The 14,400-nt window shown below is 29.5% G+C and overlaps 1 pseudogene across 1 annotated transcript in view; it reads right to left on the minus strand.

Annotated features, from left to right (window-relative positions):
• The window catches only part of LOC143232123 (AMP deaminase 2-like), a 108,244-nt pseudogene that overhangs the window by 6,179 nt on the left and 87,665 nt on the right, over positions 1-14,400 (minus strand). Inside the window, exons 13-17 of the transcript XR_013017386.1 lie at positions 9,435-9,566; positions 8,728-8,892; positions 7,741-7,867; positions 4,398-4,561; positions 3,817-3,937 (exon numbers count right to left, since the gene is read on the minus strand). The product of XR_013017386.1 is annotated as an AMP deaminase 2-like (transcript). The remainder of the gene's footprint in view (positions 1-3,816; positions 3,938-4,397; positions 4,562-7,740; positions 7,868-8,727; positions 8,893-9,434; positions 9,567-14,400) is intronic.

Consider the following 14,400-nt stretch of genomic DNA (forward strand, 5'->3'; position numbering starts at 1 on the left):
ATACTATCATAAAGTACACTGATAAAATACAAGATAGGAAACTGTTAGACAGTTATTTCAAATATTTCTAAAGAAATCATAATTCAGTATAAGTGGTTCACTACAATAAAAATAAACTGCAACTGTTTAATAATGCTTCATAACTGCACTATAAATATACATAGAAAGCCAATATATCTACCTGTAGTATAAAATTTTAAACTTAAAGACATCAAATCAGTTACACTATGGAGTTGCTTAATAGCAGTAACTTGTTTTGAAAAAAAAAGTGTAAAATATTTAATTTTGCTATCTTATGATGGTAAAAAAATATTAAAAAGAAATAAGATATCAATAAACGAGAAAAACGTTTATACAGAAAGGTAACTATGACTGATTCAGTTAAATATCAAATAGATGAGAAAAGATGAGAGACTACAATAACTACCAATATTTTATTTGAATTAAAAAATCAACATCAAAATACCTATGTTAAGACAAAGTAATCCTAAGTTTTGATTAATAAAAATGTAAATTTAGTACTTACACAAATATCTACAAACAGTTTTAAACACCTTTATCAGTCATTTGATCTGATCAAAGAACTCCATCTTGCATATGATCATTACACCTGCATTAGAACTATAACAAACAATAATGTCCAACAGAAAATATAAAAAAAGGAAGTTTGAATGAACTACTAAACTTGCTGTACAAAGACTACCAATTATTCATGAAGTTCTTTATTTTATACATTATTTCTAATACCATTAATAAAAAAAACATTAGTTTTTGCCAGTAATTACATCAATTGTCTGGAATTAAATTCACAGAACATAGTTTCAAATATTTGTCTGCACTCTTTAGCAGATCTTCAAAAATTACAATTATATTGATTTTTATTAGCTGTCATATTCTTGAAAGTGACCAGTGACATCCATTACAAACAAGTTCACTTTCAGGTGTATGTACTAATTGTTTAAATATACTTGAAATACTGCAGAGAAAAGTTGGGCATTGTAATTCTTCAAAATAGTGTTTTCTAAGCAAGTCGAATATTAAGTGTACAACAACTATAAGACTTCAGGGACTTCTTGATGTCTCATTTTGCAGATTCTTCAGTTGGGTTCTACACAAATTCTCATATATTTCTAAGAATGTTTTTACTTTTCACCACATATGAAACTGAAAACAGAATCTGTGACATAGAGGCCTAATGCATTCTGTGACATAGAGGCCTAATGCAATCTGTGACATAGAGGCCTAATGCAATCTGTGACATAGAGGCCTAATGCAATCTGTGACACAGAGGCCTAATGCATTCTTTGATTGGCTATACCAATCTTATGATGGTATAACTATACCCTTCGTTATGGACTGCAGTTTCACCTACTCAAAACTCATTTTTATAGTGTGGGTCAGCAAATCAAAGAAATATCATTAGAACTCTTATAATAGTACATTGTACATAAGATAGGGTTTAAACTAGTTTAACTACATCTGAATATGTCTGAATATCTTAAAATACTTAATTCAATCTTATTAGTTCTTTTTGTGGTACAAAATTTTCTGAGTCCTTCATTTTCTTCCATCAAAACATCCAGTGTTTTACTAGTACGCTCTTTATTTGAAAAGTGTTACATGAAAGGTTTTTCATTTTGCTGTTCAAGGTAGCTATCTCTGTAATAATTTCTGAAACTGTGTTTCAGCAAATTTTTAACAGTAAATTTCCCTATTCAGACAACAGTGGTAATAAATACTGTAGTGCTATTTCATTTTGCTATGTATAAATAGTTGGTATTAAGGTAAATGTTGTCGATAACTTATGCTAATGTGTCACTGTTCTCTATTTTACAGTCATTATTTGTGTTGTCTTGTTCTAACAAACAGGTTATTGAACAACATACATACAAGTCAGGTAGATCCAACAAAGTAAACATGTTACAGAATGCATAAATCTGTATTGTATTATCTTAGAAGTATTATTCTGTTCCGAGGAGATTCTTATTTTGCTGTTTGTCTGTTGTTTCATTACACTTTGATGGAAACTGGTGGTTATCCATTTTGTAACAGGTGCCTCTTTAAATGCTTCTCTGCCCAAGTCAGTGTTAAATTTAAAATTTAGTTAAACACTTTTACTGTTTACATATGTGAATTAAATTAATACCATAATGTATGCTATGATTTGAAGTTTAATTTTATTTAACTTTTAAGTCCTTTATTTCAAAATAAACCTTTAAACACTAATTAAAACTTCAGACTTATTTTCACATGACCAACAAACTATAAAAATGCTCTACTCTGGCTCTGTTTCTTTAATAATACAATTGTAGTTGATTAGAAGTATAACTCACAGTTCTTGCCCACCATCAACAGATTTGTTTCAGTTTTATAGTCCACTTGTAGATATATTACATAACTGTGTGTGCAGCCATTTGAAAGAGCTCAGTTTAAACTCTAACCAAACATTTGTTATTTAGAAACTGGTTCCCAGTCTTCACCATGGCATACATGGAGCTGAGTAAATTACTGTTGTCTCCTTGATTGACTACAGCACTTACAGTTGTTTCTTACATAAATATGTTACACTTAGATATACAAATTAAACTGTATTTAGGTCTCACTATTATATTATAGTTAATTATGTATTATTTATTTTTAAAATGCATAATTAAAAAGATTAAACTTTTTAAAATATTAATCATACTTTACATACATTCTTAAGACTTAGGACACTGAACAAAAGTTTTGCCAAAAGATTGTGCATGTCTTCCATGTTGATAATAACAGAAAAATAAATAACCTGAAAACTTCCAATATTAATTTAGGAGGTTCTAGAAATTATGCAAAAGATAAAGAAAAGTATTTTTATATTTTAATCCTCAAAAGCACTAGAAAGACAATTAAAATGATTACTTGTGTCTCAATAATGTTTGCCTTCAAGAGGGTCCTTCAAGAACAACTTTACAAAATAAGTTGTAAAGGTTTTTTTTAGTCTACAACTACAAAAATAAACTAGGTTGGAAAGTTTCTATATTTTCTTAAGCTACAAATCCCTATTTTAATCCCACTAAATTTGATAAACATTAAAGACATGTTGTCAAAATACAGACTTGTAGCTTGAGAAAATAATAGCTTCACGGTGTTAGGTTTGAAAATATAATCTTTGCTTTTGACTCAATACGTTTCTGTACAGTTTTTTTATTATCCTTATTCCTACTTTTTAAATGAACAACTTTTGCTAATTTTGTACATTAATGAACACTGAACTTAACATTATTGTTGCATTACTGGAAAGTGACAGTAAATAACAGATGTGGTTACTCATATGCAAAAACTAAGCACTAAGATCAGACAGTTTCTACCAACTATTTTAAGATTAAAATACTTTATCTTTATGCAATTGAGAGATATAAAAGGAAACATACATGAATACAATGAATATACAGAAAATATAATTAGTTAAGAATGAAATGTTACTTTGTGTCTTCTGCTAACTCCAGGTCAAAGTTGTTACTCTGTTTGTTTTTGAATTTTGTACAAAGCCATTGGAGGGCTATCTGCAACAGCTGTCCCTAATTTAGCAGTGTAAGACTAGAGGGAAAGCAGCTGGTCATCACTACCCACTGCTAACTCTGGGGCTGCTCTTTTACCAATAAATAGTGAGATTGACCATCAAATTATAACACCCCCTACATTTCAAAGGGTGAACATGTTTGGTGTGACGGGGATTCAAACCCATGACTTTCAGATTACGAGTCAAGTGCCTTAACCACCTGGTCATGCAAGAAATCATGAGATGACTCAAGTGTACAAAATACCCAGAAAGTACTTTACCTTACGAAGAATCAAGCCATGAGATATGTTCTCACTGAGAAGAAATCCACCAATCAAATGTTGAACTGGTCCTGCTTCACCACAGTGAGGACGAAGATAAAATGTGTTGAATCCACGTTCCCTAAATTATTCAGTGATCAAAAGTATAAACAATTCAAATTTTTGAATGTTTACTTAAAAAATATTAATATTTCAATAATTATTTTTTTATTGTAAAAACAAGTCAATTCCAAAGATTTTAATTATTAGTTCCTTTAAAAAAAATAGCAGATTTACAACTTAATCATTATACAATTTAAATACCTTGAAAACAAATTAGTTTTAATTATATTCCATTCATTTGTGGGGAATTTTGATGCAACTCAGTTGAACAAGCACATTTTTAATAGTTATTTATTCAGTTTCCTTCTTTCTAATGCAAAATAAAGTATTATTAACTGTAGGTGAATGCTATACATTTTCATTATTAGTAGTTATTTTTTAAATTTCTAAAGACACCAAAGTTTATATGAAATACACTGTTTATAATGAAAAAAAGATTCAGAACATATAGGAAATACACAAAATAAAATTGTACAAACTTTCTGAAGTGGTTGAGAACAGTCATGTTAGCAAACATGTAATACAAATAATAGTTATATGGAGGATTTTCACTGTCATTCCAGTCTGCTGGCAAGGAAACATCCTGGTCAAACATAGGGTTTTCTGGTTTAGACTCATCATCCACAGAATCAAAGCCAATTACCTATTGAATAAATTATGCTTTTAAAGATTTATATGACATGCAAGAATAGGAATTTAACAACATACTGTACTAAATGTTTTGTTGTAATTTAATGTTTTAAAAAAATCTCGCATCATTTCCTCTATAAAAAAAATTTGTTTCTCTAACTTTTGTCACAAAACAAAATTCAATTAAAACAAAAATGTATCTTTAGCTGTAATTATTAACCATATGTGTATTGGTGGTGATAAAATTTCACTTTTCATGACTTTTACATTGCTTCATTTAAAAGTAAAAGAAACAGCTTTATAATCAATGCATGTCAACAAACCTGAAATTAAAACTGGTTTATAATACATATCTTAACATAAGTTAATTTTCTTAATTTAAAAAGGAAATATTTAAATAAATCTATAATTTCCCTTCTATGTGTCATGTGATACCTTTCTGATCCAAATTATTCATTTTAGATTTGTATTTTCTTTAAGTGAGTTTCTGAATGTCCCTTCATTAAATACTCTAACTACAGATATTGACAAGCCACAACTAGAAATAAGAACCTTCCAACTTTATTTTCTGAGATATCAAAAAAACTTGTTTCACTCATCACACAACCTACTCCCAACTCATCTTGTTTATTTATTTACACTTGTTTGTAAATGGCACGTTTATAACCAACAACAAAGCCTTTTTATGAACTACTCAGTAATAACATCTTCATGTTCACTTATTTTGGTAAAAGGTACCATTTCTCAAGCAGATTTTATTGAGTGAAGATTGAAGTTGGTGGTTCAGCCAAGAAATGAACATTTTTAATCTTTTATAAAATCAGTTAGAAAGCAAGATAGATAGTAGTTTTTGAGCATTGTTTTTCAATGTTTGAATTCCTTTCTAAGTTTTAAAATGCGCATTTGAAAGCCACATGAATTATTTTCTAAACAATCAACTTAGTGAGAAAATATAGGATTAATGAGGAATGGCTTCCAATAACAAAAGGGCCTCAATCCTGAAAGTCGGCATACATTCTTTTTTTTTTAATGTATATTTTTATCTTATTCATACATAGTTTTTAGCAAAAGTAAACAAAATATAAGTACACTAAAACCTGTCTAAGGCAGAATTGCACAGGACCAAGTAAAATTTCCAGCTAAGACATAACAAACATGCATTTCCTTAATTATATATATTTTTTGAGTGGAATGTTACACCTGCTTGGATCAAGAGAAGTAAGACATTTGTGAATAAAGTTATTATACTCTTTATGCTATATTTAGTAGAATAAGAACAAAAAAAGAGATTCAAAATATACATAAGTACACAAAATATTAATCAAATTTATTTGAAGAAACTGTCCAATTAAAACTGTTTCATATTTTAATGGGCTTTCTCATGTTGTTAAAAGAGAACACCAATTCTACGACCTTTTCATGAAGTTCATTTTCCCCCTTCATTTTTGCATACAATTTGATAGTGTTAATGTAACTTAACACTTGCAATGATGTAAGAATTTCTATTTCCTCACTATCTTTTCCATTTTGTTCCTCTTCTGAATCTCTCAAACTGTTACCATCTTGCAATTCTATTATAGATTTTAAATCAGTTTCATCAGTTTCTGTTTAAACATTCTTATCAACGTTCACAAAACTTTCCGGATTCACAGAATCATCTGCATCAATCTTCTCAACCAGTGTTTGGATTTCACTAGAATCGTCATAACAAACAACTTCTCCACAATCTCTGCCATTATCAAGAATAAATGCACAGTTTGGAAATCATTTTATTAAACATTCATCTTTTATGCATTTGACTGAATGATTTAAAAATGCAATTGCATCTAAAATGTCAATTTTCATGGTAATCTCAGATGCTCTCTTACAGTAGTCCATGTTTACAATAATATGCTAAAGCATCAATTTTCTGTATTTCATTTTTATACACAGTATAATTCCATTATCTAGTGGCTGTAAAACTGATGTTGTACATGGAGGTAGAAAGACTAAACAAACATTTGAAAGTTGAACTTTTGGGTGACCAGTAGCATTTATCTAGGAAAAGTAGGATATTCCTATTTTCTTGTTCCATTCTTTTGTTTAATGTAACTGCAAAAATAATGATGGCAGAAAAAAGAACAAAATATATTTAACCAATACTTACTGTAACAAAATGTTCGATAATTTATTAATATTTAAACACTTTATTAATTAAATAAGAAATTAATATTTAATCAAAAAACATTTTTCCACCTTACTCAGGTTCCAATCTTACTTGTTGATAGATGAGGTAGGTGAAAGATAGTTTTCTGTCTGTGTTATGCAGGTTCCACCACATACAGGGCCTTTTACAAGAGAAATCTTGAGATAATGCTGCAAACTTTTGATATTTCCAGTTTGTACAAGTTTCTGCCTTATGCAGTTTCTGGCTTAGACAGGTTTTATTATATTAAAAAACTCACTGAGTTAAATTTAAAAAACTTCAAAAAATAAATTATTTTGCATAATGTAACCCAAAACTGTTTTCCACAAATTATCCATATTTACCACTTGGTGATTTATTGTTATTTTATGTAGTAAGACACAATTAGATGCAATAAAATTGAAATTAGATGAAAACAGCTATAAACTGTTATGAGCCTCAGACTGTTTTAAAGAGAAAAAAAATGGTTTATTTAGATTTATTTCACACATTTGTTATGGTGGTTATAAAATCAGTCAAGTGGACTGAGCTACTACAGTCTTTTGTTTTTGAATTTCATGCAAAGCTACATGAGAGCTATATGTGCTAGCCATCCCTAATCTAGCAGTCTAATACTAGAGGGAAGGCAACTATTCATTACTGCCCACTGCAAACTCTTAGGCTACACTTTTACCAATGAATAGTGGAATTTACCATAACATTATAACACCCCCATGGTTGAAAGGATGAGCAAGTTTAGTGTAACGGGGATTCGAACGTGCAACCCTCAGACTACGAGCCAAGCTCTGTAACCACCTGGTCATATCGGGCTCCTATTACAGTGTAAAGATAGATACAGTTTTTGCTTTAGCTATTCTATGATGTCTTAAAGTTGTATAATTACTGATAAATGGCATGTAAAATGGTACTGAGAAGCAATACAGAATTATATGTTTACAAACATTTCCTAAAGACTGTAATAGTTTAATGTTATCATTACTATAGCAGTAATTGGGATATTCACTTACATACTGCAGGAAGGCATGAAGCTCAGGGTGACTCTGAGGATCATTAGTGGCTTCAAACAATGGCATAAAAATATTGTCCAGAATCTGCTGGAAGTTCTCTACAAGATTAATAGACTTGTAGATGTCACTTGGAGGAGAGAAAGTAAGATATTTTTATAAGAAATCATGAAATAAAACAAATATCATTAATCTACCTGCAAATCATTTATATATGTATATAGTGTTCATAAGCTGAGAAATGTTAGCATAACAGATTAACACATTTTAAGTAAATGACTCATAAAACCATTTACAGAATTAATATTTCAATGAAAACATTTTTCAAAATGGCAAATTAGGTGGTTGTTTTTTTTGAATTATGCATGTTATGTTATTGGTTAAAAAGAATCCAGTAATTCAAAAATGATACTAAAATAATGATGAATTTACAAAATTAATTAAACACCAGGATACATTTTTTGTGAAAACATTGTGAAAGACATAATTAATTATTTAATATAAAATTTGGAGCCAAAACATTAGGCCTTGACATAAACTACTGAATAATAACTTAAGATTAAATTATTCAGTGGGATTTTACATTCACACAAAAAAATGCATGTACATAAAGACAAGAACACACAAAGCTATATATAAAATCTACAAGGTTTTTAATATAGTTATTAGGTTTTTTAGTTACTAGACCTCATCCATAATTTTCTTTTGTTTTACATTGTGTGTGTATTTGTTGAGCTTCTGCAGTTAATAGTTATAGAAAGCCATCACAAGAGGCTAACTGTACTTACACGTACTACACTGATGTGTACAAGTGAGATCTTACAAAATATGCATATGACTACTTTTAAATTATGCACATCAGGTTTCCAGAATTTGTAATAGATACTTAAAAGAACAACAACTATTAACTACATACTCAAACTAATTATTTACTATATTTCACATTTTTGCACAGAAATGATCGGTTCAAAAACTAAAGTTCACTCTTACTAAAGTCGGGGGGATCTGAATCAACCATCTAACATTATCAGAATACACATCATTATCCACAGCCCACTTAGCAAGACGATCCCATTCATCTCTCTTTCTCCCATAAATAGATAACCGCAACTCTGCATTCTGGTATTTGCTTTCTTCAAGGTCAAACATAACTTCCTGTTGTGCAGAACAAAGTCTTAACAAAAATTTATCTAATAGAGTTTAGTAATGTTTTAAATCACTAGAGCTTTTACATTAAAATATACTTTCGTGGTTGAGCATGTTACTTTCTTTTTCTTAAATATACTCAAGTCCACAATAATGTGTGCATAGAAATTCAATAGGAAGTTGACAACCTTTATCCCTTTCAATAATGCAAGGTTACACAAGAATAGATTTTATTCTAAGATTAGAAAATAACTGTTGTTTGAATAAATACAGAAAAAATTATATTTGAAATTTCTAGTACATACAAGTACCATCACTGTAAAAAGTGGCAGTATAAATTTACATTTAATAATGTGTTCACTATCCTTAATTCCAGCATAACTTTCAGAAAGCTAAATGTATGAGCATTTTGGAAAATATTCCTAGAATTAAACTGTTTTCTGTTTGTTTTTATGCACATTCTTGTTTAAACCAAATTAAAATATCTCAAAAAATTTTTTTTTTAATTTTAGCATTTTCATTTAACCATCATTACTAATCCTTTTACTCACTTTGAGAATTAATGCAAAGTATCTGCCATTGATGTAGTTATCAGTCTTAAGAAAAATTTCTCTAAGACTGCTCTCTCCAATAGGGTTGTACTTAGCATTGAACTTGTCAAATCTATGGAAGGTGTTTCGATCCTGACAAAAACATTAAAAAACAACATAGGAGAACTTGTACAATAATAGCATCATATGTATTAAAAATAAGTAAAAGAAAAGCAAAAAATGTTGATACATTTCAGTGAACAAAACTACAAAAAATTACACTAGTTACAATTAATTTTTATGCATATATAAAATAGAATTATTCAAAAGTAAAAATACCTTATATGGACTAATAAATGTAAGACTACCTCTTAGGATTTTAACAGGTATTCTGTATCTGGCTGATGGATACCAAATACGACCACATTTTCATCAAGTAAACAGTTAAAATTTTCATATAATTTACCAGAAGCAAAAACCCTAAAACCATTTTCATTATGTAGTACTAGCATCTAAGAATTTATGAATAACAAACACACACACAAAAGATGAATTGATTAGTAACTTCATTAACCATTTTGCTAAAGGCTCACTATAATATATGAGTTTGTCTGCACATTTGTTAAAGATTACAAGTATTTTGTACAAAAAAATCAGGCTTTTTAATGAAATATTTTCACCAAAATAGTCTGAGTGCAAAGTGATTTCTTGTTCTGATTAAAAAAAATTTTTCTCTTTGTCTCAAAAATCTCAAATATTATTTGCATAATCTCTAAAACCTCCTAAATACATTTCAAACTTTTTTTTTTCAGTAAGAGTTCATATTTTATGTTATTTTCTCTACTCTATGTGGGGTCTGTTACCCAAGTAACCTTGTAAGCATCATAAAAAATTAGGAAATGAATACAAATTTTTTTTGTTTGTTTGATAGAATAACTACATATTATAATGTGAAAATACAAATGTTTTGCTTAAGTCTAATAATGCTATATATTTACACATATATTTTTATTCTAGTGACCTTCCAGTCACACCCAGCTAACATTACATAACTTCCACTGTCATGGTGCATGTGCATTCATGTTATGTATCCAATAATATAAAACTGACATTTAGTCTTCCCTGTCGCAACTGTGTTTAGTGGACTAGTATTTTGTAATATACAGTCACATTTCAATTATTATATATATATTATTACTATTTAGAAACAAATTATTAAATTTATTTTTCTTAACATATAGAACAATAAGTCAAGAAGTAAAGCAAACAATTATATCTTCTTACTACTACCGTTGTACATGATTGTTGCTGAACATAGATTGTTAAGCCTTTTAAAATTTTACATATGAAGAATATCAAACAAAATATTTTAGATTTTCATATATACAGTTGAATAACAAAAAAATTATAAATAACCGTACTGGTTAAGCTTAGTAACTGAGATGTATTTAGATTTTAAAGAATATGAAACTTTGAACAGACAAAAGACACAATCCACCTCCTTGAAAACTTAAATCAAAAAATGTGGTAGCATTTTCATAGATTAAAATGGTTGATAAATCCACTCTGGGGATATTCTAAGCTGTTGACTGGTTATTCACATGTCATATACAGTAATAATAGCATATAAGGGACCATTTCAAAAATGGAAAGAGTTGAATGGGGCCACCATTTTTGATTCAGTAAATAAGCTATATTTCAGCAAAGAGGTTCTTATTTTATATTCTTGCTTTTCAATGTTAGTAATTTGAGTCCCTAATTTGTCCAAATACTAAGTCTATATCACAAACATCTAATTTTAAACAGTGCTGCATTCAACATACCAGAGGACACTAAAATCTATAATTAGACATGTTATTTTAATACTTACTTTTAAATTAAGAAATTAATACATATATAATATTAAAGTTTGAATCACAATCTAAAATTTGATTCCAAACTTATTGACAAATTCATCAAATAGTAGTTCAATATAATTTTGGATGCAAGTCAACAAATGCAATGACACGGCCTTTGATCTGTGACCCATAGTGAAAGGGTTAATGTAGAATAGTAATAACACAAACAATGATCTACACTGTTTGTTTGTTTTTTTAAGATTAACAAAATTGTTACTAGACTGAGTTATAGATATATTTTTGTGTTGTTATATAGGAGTCCATTTAAAGTTTATATTTTCCAAAGCATATTCAAATAAACATTTAAATCTTTTCAAAATTAATTCAAGTTTAATCATACTAAGAAAATCTTTTAATCTTTATCACTGAGTTTAATTTAATCAGACTTTTACAACATAGTGATAAGCAACTCTAAGTTTGGAAGGAAACTTAATATACATTTTAAGTTTTCTTAGCACTACTTTCTTATTAATACACAATTATCAATCAACTGTCAGAAAAACTATTTGGTACACCTAGACATTTGGTTTTCTTTAGCGTAAAATTTCACTCACATAAGTATACTACATTAAGGTTGTCCAGTACTTATCTAAGACACACTGGGCAGTTTTCACTATCAGAATTTTTTATTCTTACATCCATATTTAAAGCTGATCAGTTTGTGGTTCTGATGTCAGAATTGCAACAATCCTGTATTTTGGGGAACAAACAATCAGTTTCACTTTGCCTTATAAATGTTGTTGACTTTCAAAATCAAATGTTTACCATAAACATTTCTGACAATGACCAATAGAAATGCCATAATAATGGAAATGTATCTTCAATTTCCATTACAATAACAGATTATATAATAACTATAAAAAGTGACAGAGACAAAAAAACAATTAATTTCACCAGCAATAGCAACTTTTTTATCATGACCTGTTTTGACCAGTATCATTTTTCTACAGGAGTCTGCAAATATTCCAATGTAACAATCCCAAAATAAGTCCTTTTTTTTCTGCTGTAAATTAGAAACAAGTGATAGTGCTAATGGTGGGGAGTTATTCATTTAACTTCCATTAAATTTTCAATACATCAATTCTAATACTACATTCAATACTAATTCATTAATTAGTATGTTTGCTTTTTGAAATAAAGACATAAAAGTAAATGTTAAACAAAGTAGACAAAGAAAAGTTTAAGTTACTTTGTGTTTCAACAAATCTAGTTATATGTTTTACCTCAAGAATACTTTCATTGTTTCCAGTCCAAAATGGCATATGTTATCTTATAACAAACAGTCCTAAAATAATACCTTCAGGTGTACGAGGGCTGTTAAAAAAATACGTGGACTGTTTGATTTGCGTGGCTCCAGTTGGTTCCAGAGGAATCCGCTTGATATCTTCATTTGTGTATTAGCTACGTGGTTTTAAGTGAAGTGCGATTTTTTCGTTTGGCGGATTTCAGAATGAATGACCTGAAGAAGCAACGACTTGCTGTGAAATTTTGTGTTAAACTTGGAAAATCTGTGACTGAAACTTTTGCTATGCTTAACATGGCTTACGGTGATGTTGCTATGAAGCGTACAGCATGTTTCAAGTGGCATAAACGTTTTAAGGATGGTCGACAGTCCACTGAAGATGATGAGCGTCCTGGACGTCCTTCCATGTCAACTGACGACCCACACATCGACAAACTCAACACCCTGGTGCGGGCAAATAGACATCTGACTGTCAGGGAGCTTGCTGAAGAGTGTGGGATATCAGTTGGATCTTGTTACAAAATTTTGACCGAAAAATTGAAGATGCACCTCATTGCTGTGAAATTCAGCCCTCAGAACTCATGAGTTTTTGGACAAACACTGGATCACTGTTCTTCCCCACCCCCCCCTACTCACCTGACCTTGCTCCTTGCAATTTTTTCTTGTTCCCCAAACTCAAAAGACCCTTCAAAGGAAGAAGATTTGAGACGATTCCCGAGATTAAGGCAAATGCGATGAAGGAGCTGGAGGACATTACAAAAGAAGAGTACCAGGACTGTTTCAACAAGTGGAAACACCATTGGGATAAGTGTGTGCGTTAGGAAGGAGAGTACTTTGAAGGGGTTCCAGACCTGTAACTTCTAAATAAAGTACATTTTGTTTTATGACGTCAGTCTGCGTATTTTTTGAACAGACCTCATATGAAATTAATAATTTCATTTTTAATGTTTCCAGAAAGGACCATGGGTTATCACTGAAGTTGGCAATATTACTGTCAAAAGAATAGTTCAAAAAGTCTTTCAAGAAAAAAACAAGCTGATCATACCTTGTGTAGATATTTATTTTGAGGCATATTTAAAAGTGTTTATAAATATGTCCACTAATTTGAACATGCTATAAATTATTGAGAAATATGTAATTATATTTTTACTTACTGCTGTGATATAAATTACAAGTTGCTGGAATTTCAGAATATATTTTTAAACATTAGTAGTGGACAATTTTATTTTAGACATCTTATAGCCAGCTATTGGTCCAATAGTTCATTCTTCAAACAGCAGCACTAAATATCAATCTTTATGTAAATAATTTACAGGTGGTCTATATTCCATTTATTCTGTAAATAATTTACAGGTGGTCTATATTCCATTTATTCTGCTTATTTATTTACACCAAAAACTACTGAAGTACCTACCATACTTATCAGTGATTCATTTTCAGTAAATATTAATTAAATGTATTTAACTTTGAATAGTTTTACATAATATTTACTTAATTTCCTGTAAAATTTCAAGTTATAATGCCAAATGGTTTTGCTTCTCATCTCATAATCTAACCAAAGAAAGCCAAATCCATAATTATATAAAGTTAACTTCATTTGAATATCACTCATTCAGTAACTTAATCATACTATACATACTTTCTACTTATAGGAAATTAATAATCACCAACCAGTAATAATATGACCATTTCTTACATTTTTTCCCAATAGAGCACATTCCATAGTATTTTTAATACACACATACATTTTTTTATCTGAACTTATTCCAAAATTAAATAGTTGTTATATGAGGATGACTTGAAAGATAACAAAACATGGGGTTCCTTTGTATATCCACTTACTGGT

The sequence above is a fragment of the Tachypleus tridentatus genome, chromosome 11, assembly GCF_004210375.1.
Source record: "Tachypleus tridentatus isolate NWPU-2018 chromosome 11, ASM421037v1, whole genome shotgun sequence".
Classification (NCBI taxonomy): Eukaryota; Metazoa; Arthropoda; class Merostomata; order Xiphosura; family Limulidae; genus Tachypleus; species Tachypleus tridentatus.